The sequence below is a fragment of the Fukomys damarensis genome, unplaced genomic scaffold (assembly GCF_012274545.1).
Source record: "Fukomys damarensis isolate Sample0158 unplaced genomic scaffold, DMR_v1.0_HiC HiC_scaffold_38, whole genome shotgun sequence".
Classification (NCBI taxonomy): Eukaryota; Metazoa; Chordata; class Mammalia; order Rodentia; family Bathyergidae; genus Fukomys; species Fukomys damarensis.
Genome location: NW_022900950.1, coordinates 63714730 through 63724464, shown reverse-complemented (window position 1 = coordinate 63724464; position 9735 = coordinate 63714730). Strand labels below are relative to the sequence as shown.

At 39.3% G+C, this 9735-nt stretch overlaps 1 long non-coding RNA gene across 1 annotated transcript; it reads right to left on the bottom strand.

The window, feature by feature from the left end:
• Positions 1-4089: 4089 nt before the first annotated feature.
• Positions 4090-8292, bottom strand: LOC117284597. Its single transcript, XR_004515689.1, has 3 exons — positions 8184-8292; positions 5942-6108; positions 4090-4127 (listed from the first exon to the last, which is right to left on the bottom strand). It is a non-coding gene; the product is annotated as an uncharacterized LOC117284597 (long non-coding RNA).
• Between the last annotated feature and the right edge of the window lie 1443 nt (positions 8293-9735).

Sequence of the window (9735 nt, the reverse complement as noted above, 5' to 3'; positions counted from 1 at the left end):
TGCGCTGGGCATGGTGGAGCACGCCTGTAATCCCAGTACTTGGGAGGCTGAGGCAGGAGGATTATTGTGAGTTCAGGACCAGCCTGGGCTACGTAGTGAATTCTAGGTCAGTCTCAACTACATAGTGAGATCCTGTCTCAAAAAACCAAAAAAAAATAAAAAAATAAAAAAAAATAAATAAATAAATAAAAAATTTTGCAAGAAGCAACAGAAAGAGCTGAAACTTCCACCAAAGGGATTCTCCAAAGCTGCGGGAAGTGAGAAATTAGGAGCCTGTGTGTGCTTTTCTATGCAGAGCAGACAGGAAGTAAGGAGATCCCAGGAGAGAAACATGTCTGCATGCAGCTTAAAACATGAGATCACACACACACAGTCACCAGATCCCCCAGAGATGTGGGTAGGTGACTGGAAGGCCAGATGCCACATCCTGAATTCTCAGCACTAGGCAAATTTGTACAACTATGACATAAATTCTAGACAGGTAGGGAGCCTTTCAAAAGACTAGAATTGAAGTTTCCTTTGGCTCTGAAGGAATAGGAGCTCAAAATGAGGCTTAGAATGAATTACAGGAAAACTTCCTCATCACTGGGCATGTTCTCCTAGCTAGGGAGGAAGATTAGTGAGTTCTTTTTTATGAACACAGAACCATAGATGGTTGCAACGTAGTTCTTGAAGCTTCCAAGAACCACTTTGCCTTCCATCTACTCACTTACTTTGGCATCTAATGTTTCTCCCCCGAGAGAGAAGGGAGGCAAGCCTACTTTTGCAGCTATTCTAACTGGATTTGGAAATACAACCTATTCTATTAAGACATTTTGAACCCCAAATCTTTTCCCAGCTTCTGGACCTTATTTCTTCCTCAAGATGTCGTTCTTGTTAAACAAACAGCAATCTTCCTTACACTGTCTTCTAAATGTATACCCCTCGCATACCTCCACGTAGGTGACACCCCTGGCCAGTACTTGCGGGCTATGAGTGGCACACACTTCTTGCCTTCCCTAATTCTGCTCTACTGTTCTATATCAGGAGTCAGACTGAAGCTTTGTGTGACTCAAACAGGCATGTCAGCTGGCAGAGTCGGGCTAGTATCGCTCCCTTGCTAATGCTGTCACTGAGGCCTAAGCCCTGGTCTGTAAAGTACCAGAATCCTGCTGAATTACGTGCAGCTCAGGTCAGTGCAGTCCCATTTAAAATCCTTTCCCCTGAATTATCACTTCTCACTGACCTCTGGATTGCTTGCTAATTGTGCCGGGTCCCAGTCCTGGTTTATTCTACCCTAACAAGATAAGCAGTGCCTACTCCCTAATAGCCCCGCCTAGTCCCATCATGTCAAGTGTTTCGCAGTAATTCACTAGATGACTTCAGAGATCCCTAGCTCCCTATTCCTTCTCACAACTTCATTGAACAAACGCTGGATGTGCTTGGGGGCTTTGGTTTTTGTTGCGTAGAGCAGCACTGATCAGGACCCAAGACTCAGTTTCACTGTAAGTGTTTCCTTCCTTCTATTCTTTAACCTTTAGCCAGTGCTGTGGTGACCGGCAGGGGGCTGGGTCTTACTGCAAGGGTCTCCAGCAACGTCCATTCCCCCTGATCCTTACACCTCCACACCTCTCAAACCATAGCACTACTTCTGTAATCTCAAATAGACAAGAAAAAAGTGTCTTTCACAGTGGCTTCTTCACAGACATTTTTGTGCAGCAGTAAGAAATCAAATCCTGTTTGTGACTCAACCATCTCACTGACTACTGCACACAATAATTCATCTCAGTCTCTTTCCTTTGTTTTAGAGTAATGATGGGTCAATACCTATTGCATAGTTTCACCACTAGTGGCTGGATCAATATCTTCACTTTTATCTTCTCTCTTTTATAATGGGATCTGATGCTTTCCTTTATCAATACCAAGCAAAGGCTGATGACGAATAATTTTATTTTAAACCACAACTAACAACCTATTTCAATTTTTTCCCACTTCCCCTTCTGAGCAAGTGCAAATCATGGCCTCTTGCCTGGATTATTGTCTGTTGGTGACATTTTCACAATAGAAAATATCCTGCTTTCTTAGCACATCATAGGTTCTAAATAAACTTGAATTAATCACAGTAGCCCTTGTTATGATCATAAAAACACCAATACAAGGATAAAGTTTTTGATCCAAGAAAGTAGGTTAGGAAATAAAACACCTCTGTGTGACCACAGGACAGGGAAAGGAGGGCTAGGTACTGTAGAAGTAAGTGGAAGAGTAATAAAGAAACATTGGAAAGCAAAGGGGAAGAGGGCTTAAAGGCAAAGAAAAAAGTTACAGGTATATAAGAAAAGTTGCACTCAAGAAAAGATTATGAGGGGATAAAGATCCCTTGCATATACATAAATGTAGAGCAAGAGAGTAAGGATGAAAGCAGAGGAAAGAAGGGGACCAGAAACTCAGAATGGTTTTAGTTGACTCATGAGTTTCAGAGAAAATTACTGTCTATTACTCTTGCCCTTTGAAATTCTAATAAGATTACTAATCATTCACAATGTTTTATTTTTGTGCAGTCTTAATTGAGTTCACATCAAAAGGCATAATAAAAGCTTCCCATCAGAGACATAATAATAGCTGCTCCATCAGAGAAAGAACATAAATGATTATTTTCTGACCATCAGAAGTGCCCAAACCAACGCCATCTCAAAGGCCAGATATTATAGCTGATAATTATATCTGTCAGTCAAATAGCTCCTCACCCTGTGTGTTAAATCTGTTGAACAAGTTCAACTCAAAGACTCCAGGAGTGTTAAAAAGATTAATGACCTTAGTATCTGTAAAGTTCTTTGAAGGTTAAAAAGTACAAGTACTATTTTTTTAAACCAGTGTTTAATTTGTGTAGCTAAAATATATTTTAGTGTTTCATTTAGACAAGTCTTTGTGAAAATAAGAAGCATGCATGGATTACATTGATTTATGTCCCTGTGCTGCTCCTGATTGCGAAAGTGATTTGTTTCATGACCTTGGAAAAATAGATGATGCAGGACAGCAGGGAGAGAGGAAGTAGAGCAAAGTAAAGGAAACAAAGCACCTGCTTTGAAATCAGCTGTTGTGGGAGCACAGCCAGGCACTGCCACACTGCAGTTTGTCTTTGCTTCTTCTTAAGGCAACTGGCAAGGAAGGACATTATATCTCCTTATTCAGTTGCCTTGCCACGTGGAGGCTGTGTTAGTCAGCTTTCTGTTACTATAACAAATACCTGAGACAGTCAATTTAAAAAGAGAAAAAAAACCACTTTATTTTGGTTCATTGTGCTGGAAGTTTTGATCTGTTGGTCCAGCACATTGTAGTGGGGGCATACGGTAGAACAGAACTGCTGTTCTTATGGATATAAAGCAAAAGAGAACTAAAGGAACAGACTGAGGTCTCATGTTCCCCTTCAAGGACGTGCCTTTAATGACTAGGATACACTTCTAAGAGTTCCTTCCTGGGGAGCAGGGCAGTAAGACATAGGCCAGTCAGGGGGGTTCTATATCTAAACTACAGCAGAAAATCATCAATCCTACCCCCTCAGGAATCTATTTCTAGATATAAATGGCCCCTAAGAGCCTCGTATGCTCGGGTACTCATAGGTGATTGGTTATGGGGGCTTACAGTTAACTTGCTGTTAAGAGGTGGGGTCTGATTGGAAGAGGTAGGTCATGAGGTTGTAGTTTGGAAGGATTTATCTCCCTGAATGGGTTCTCCCTTTTCTCTCTGCTTCCTGTCCACCGTGTGGTGAGCAGTTCTTCTCTTCCATGACTCTCTGCTGTGCTGTCCTGCCTTGGAGCCAGTGGAGTATGGGCTGAAATGTGAAACAGAATAAACCACTCCCTGCTTAAATTGTAGATTTCAGTTATTTTGTCCCAGGAAGAAGGGAAGTGACTAAGACACCTTTCCTGCCACCATGTCTGCTTTTACACCATAGGAGTATCGTTATCTGCTTTGCCTATATCAACCCACCCTGCTTCCTATACCTCTTGGCCAATAGCTGCATCCACACTGTCAGCTCCCTTGCATTCTTCTCCTCACTCTAATTCAAGATGGCCAACAAAGTTGTGATGAAAGCAATTGGTCATGTCTTACCTTTTGCCCACAGATACTCAGCTTTGCTTCTACAAAACCTACAAAAGAAGATAAAAGAAAATATAGGATAAAATTAAACAGAGCAGAAATATTGTAAAGTAAAATAAGATAACACCATTTTTATGGTCTTTGACTACAAGATAATAGTTTCAATTGGGCTCAGCTGGACTCTACACTTTGTCTCCATTCAGCTTAAGTTGGTATCCTCTGAGGTACCAGTTCCAAAGCTTTATCCTTCTCAAATCCTTTTTTTTTTTATCAATAAGCTTATCTCATATTTCATATAGGAAAGAGATAATCAGGACTTTCTCCAATTTCTCTTTGTTTCTCCTCTAATCACTTACATTTCAGTCTGGACTTTTTTTTTTAATAGGGGCATCATGGTAAAATTTTTGAAAGGTTCATTATGAGGGTGTATAACACCCACATTTATTTGTTTATTTTGATTTTATAAGTCTTAGTGTATTAAACAATGTATACTTAACAGGAAAATAAAATGTCAATTATATAAAATATTAAATTTTTGATATGTAATGAGTGTTCAGAATAAACATCAACATTTTCAATGTCAACTGTTTGCTTGCTTACAAAATCTAAAAAAAAAAACAAAACAGCAGAAATAAATTCCTGTGTGAACCATAATGAAAATACAAATAAAACATTACTACAGAAATAATCCTTACTTGAAGTATTGCACTTAAGACAGTCTTCACAGATGAAAATAACATGTTCCATACATAATATTGCTTACACTGATAGCATGTATGTTTTGCTTTCCATCTGTTTTTGCAGCTCATACTTGTCAGCTCTCTTATCTTCCTGTTTTGTCAGGAAGTTTCTATTATAAAATGTGCACTTAGGAAAATGAAATATCAGTAAAATAAAATATCAAACATGCACTTTACATATTGAGTAAACACCAATATTTTCTACCTCAACTGTTTGTTTGCTTACTAAATCTAAAGAAATTAAAAATACCACCAAATAAATTCTTAGGTGAACTACAATGAAATATGCAAATAAAGCTCTACCACCAAAGCAATCTTTACTTCAATTGTCACACGTAAGGCAGTTTTCACACACTCAAACAGCATATTCCCTACAAAAGTACCACTTATATTGATGCCACATGTGTTTTGTTTTCCTGTCTTTCTTGGTAGGACATACTTGATATCTTGCTGGTCTCTCTGTTTTCTTCAGAGGCTCTTGTGACGTTTCACCTGTCTGCTGGTCATGTGTTGTTTCACTGGTCTGCTCCAGAATTCTTTTGTGGGGTTCTTTGGGCAGATACATATTGTTGTTCCTCTGTGTAATTGATCATTTCTCAATTCCAGCCCCAATCCCCTAAGAAAATTTCTCTCTGTTATTTCGTGCTTGTTCTTTTCTTTGTAAACTATGAAGCTATTTATGCCTGACATGTTTAGGATTGAGTAAGAAACAACCATTGGCCAATACTTTGTGTTTTGAGTGACGTCATAGAGCTCATCAACATTATCTACTCCGCCTTTCATTTTGTTGTAAGATGTGATTACGTCTGACCTCATTTGTGTTGAAAATTCATTATCAATTTTTTCTTTTGTTTGAAACTCACTACGTAGCAGAAGCTGACCTTGAATTCACAGGATCCTTTTGCCTCACCCTCAGGAGTGACCCAGTACTAATATTGGTTTTGTTTTTTGTTTTTTGGTACCAAGTATCAAACTCGGGACCTTGTGCTTGTGAGGCAGGAAGTGGAATCTCTGAGCTAGATCCCCGGCCCGAGTTCGAATATTGGATCCCTCAGATATTCATGACCATTTTGTAGTACTTTGACTAGTCGAATATTTGTTTCCATTACTGTTTCCTTCCTTACCTGAATCAAAGTCTTCATTCCATTCTCCTCTGTCTCATGTCTTGTTCTGTTTCACTGTCACAACTTCTTCGGCTTACACGATCCATGTCATCCTTGGTAGCTGAATCACCCGATGACTCACTTTCAACTTCCACCCAAAGTTGTTAAAGTGGATTTTCATACATGTGCTAAGAAAAAAAATTTAAAGGTCGTAAAACAAATTATCAATGCACCAAAAAAGTAACATGGTGCGTATAACAATACCCTCCTCGTAGGTGTGTCATGAGGCGTCATTAAGTCATACACCTGAAACCATTACACTTTGACTAATTTCAGCAGAATATGAATCTATATCAAAAACCAGTAGAATTATTTATCTGTTACACACACACACACACACACACACACACACACACATGCATGTCCATGACAGAGGTTTTGTACTACCACAGCTTTTCTATAAATATCTCATCTACTTATCTGATTGGAACCCAGAGTTCTAAATCCTAATTTGAGAATGACACTAATACATAGAAGTGCTTTATTCAAGGTAAAGAACATGCATCAAACAGTAATTCTACTCTACTTCTCCTAGGAAATACAGGAAAGCAAGCATATTCTAGCAGAGCAATTTGGCATTTACAAAGAATAACTTTTTCTCATTATGAAATATGTCGGGGCTCACCTCATGGACTTCATGACCACTTCATTTACCGAGACAGTAAGTGCTGTCACTTTGGGGGGCTGTCACTTGTGGACAGGACACCAGACACCAACCTGCTGCTTAGATTCCAAAGGGAGGAGAATCCAAGGGTGTGTGACGCACTTCATTGTTTATACTGAGACAGTATCAAGTCCGGTCTGCAGCTATCAGTTCATTTTGTTGTCTGAGATCAAACACTCAGCCTTGGGCAAAACACTTGACCTTGAAACACCTGCCTTAATAATTGTCACTTTCCTTCTGCACTGGAAGAGAAACCACCAAGAGAGCTAAGAGACAACCTACAATGTGGGAAAAAATGTTTACCAGCTGTTCCTCGGACAAAGGTCTACTATCTAGAATATATAAAGAAATAAAAATATCAGGTCACCCAAGTATAAAGACCCAATTCAGAAATGGGCATCTGAAATAAATACATATTTCTCAGACAAACAATAAAAGAAGCAAATAAAGATATGAAAAAATGTTCAGGATCACTGGTCATTCGAGAGATGCAGATGAAAACAACACTGAGATTCCCTCACCCCAGAAATAATGGCTGCTATCAAGAAATCAACCAATAACAAATGCTGGCAGGGTTGTGAGCAGAAAGGAACCCTTCTCCATTGTTGGTGGGAGTGAAGACTGGTGCAACCACTGTGGAAATCACTATGGAGAGACTTTAAACAACCAGGATTGGAAGTCCCATTTGACCCAGCTATTGCCCTATTGGGTATTTTCCCAAAAGAATTAAAAGAATCACACCGTAGTAATATATGTTCACCCATGTTTATAGCAGCACAGTTTGTAAAAGCTACAATTTGGAAACAGCCCAATTGCCCATCAACTGGAGATTGAATAAAGAAGATGTGTGTGTGTTTTTTTTTAAATGAAATGGGATACTACTCGGCCATAAAGAAGGAGAAACTAGAGACATTTATAGCTAAGTAGATGCACATTGAGGCTATACTCTTGAGTGAAATAAATAAGACACACATATGTAAATACTGTACAGTTTCTCTGGTATAAAAAAACTGAAAGTGTAGATAAGGGTCAAAATGTATAATTGATATTTTGTAATAGGAGGAAAAGGTCTAAAGGTATAGGGCAAATAGGAGGGTCTGGGGAAAGGTAAAGGGGGAAGAGAAAAATAATAGAAAAGGAAAAAATAGAAACAAAGCATTTGTAAATAGGTCGTGGTGGAGGGGGGAAGGGAGGCTAGAGGAATGGAGAAAAAAATAAGTACCAAGATACATCATGTAAAGGTATAAGATCCCAAGGATGAAAGTAACTGCATTGTATATATAAAATGCACCAATAAAAAATATTTTTTAAAAAAGAATTGTCACTTTCACTTTAACAGCCAAAACCTTTTTGGCATTTGGGAAGAATGAGCCTGGGTCTATTCCCCGTGTCTATTTTTAGAGCAGAAAGAGAAATGGATGAAAAAAAAACCAAAATGGCTCAGCTGGGTCAGGATGTGGTTTCAGGATCATCTGCCCTGACAACATAATTCAAAAACACTCCTGGCCAGATCACTTCACTCATTCCCTCTGATCTGACCTGTGTGGGAGATGACCTCATCTCAGCTTCTGATTCTCATATAAGAGCTGCTTGTGGTCTGTGCTTCTCCTACTTCAACATCCAGGCTGCCTCCAGAGAGTAGCAGGAACAAGTCAGGAACAGTTTTAAAAGAAGTCTGAAATTTACAGGAAAAACTAGGATCAATGGAAGGTACTAAATGAACCAAAGGAAAAGTTGCAACTGGACTATATTGGAAGTGAGCTTTCAGCTCTCTTCAAATTCCATCTTTTTCCTGGGACAAATGCTTCTATCCATGATTAAATATTTGCTCTATTGCTTTAAAGTCCAATTACACAGCCCATAGAACATGCCACATCAATCCTGTAACTTCAGCTTCACTACAGCAGGACTCCTGACTTCTCCCCAGGCTCCCCATCTGCCTCTTCCTCAGGGTCCCCTTCCAGACCCCCCAATTTCCACATCTCCCATGTCCTGCTCTCCTGCTCACAACTAGTCAGGAAATATTAGGAAAATTAAATGTAGGACTCTAGAACCAGAATCCTTACTTAGATGGAGAGTGCTAATCAGTGTTTATTATTCATTTATTCAACAAATATTTACTGACTCTGTTTCAGGGACTGTTATCTGGGGGATTCATAATTGAAAAACACAGTCAAAAATCCTCTCTTACTACTAAATCCTCTCCTCTCTTCATCTTCTACTATCAGTGAGATGAGTAAACAGACAGAGTCAATATACACTGCCAGGTGATCATGAGTGCAAAAGAAAAACGCTGAGAAGTGAGAGAGGATTATTGTGGGGTGGTTGCAATTTAAGATACATAGATTGCCACATTGTAGATTGTCTCTTAGTTCTGTTGATGGTTTCTTTTGAAGCACAGAAGCTTTTTAGTAAGATGAGATCCCAGTTGTTGATTCTATCTGCTAGTTCCCGTGCTACTGAGGATTTGGTCATAAAGTCTTTTCCTATACCAGTGTTTTCCAGAGTTCTGCCTAACTTACCTTCCAGCAAGTTTAATGTTTCTGTTTTAATATTTAGATCTTTAATAGATTTGGATTTTAATTTAGTGCATGGCAAAAGGTAAGGGTCTAATTTTAATCTGTGGCAGGTTGACATCCAGTTTTTCCAAAACCATTTATTAAAGAGGCTATCTTTCCTCCACTGAGGATGGTTAGCTCCTTTGTCAAAGATGAGGTAGCTGAGTACATCTGCATTTGTTTTTGTTTCTTCCAGTCTGTTCCACTGATCCTCAGGCCTATTTCTTTGCCAGTACCATGCTGTTTTTATCACAGTGGCTTTGAAGTATAGTTTCAAATTGGGAATTGTTACACCTGGTGCCATGTTGTGGGGAGAAAGGAACCCTTCTCCATTGTTGGTGGGAGTGCAGACTAGTGCAACCACTATGGAAATCAATATGGAGATACCTCAAAGAGCTTGGACTGGAGGTTCCATTTGACCCAGCCATCCCTCTGCGGGGTATCTTTCCAAGAGAACTAAAAGAATCATATCACAGAGAAGTATGTGCACCCATGTTTTTAGCAGCACAGTTTGTAATAGCTAAATCTTGGAA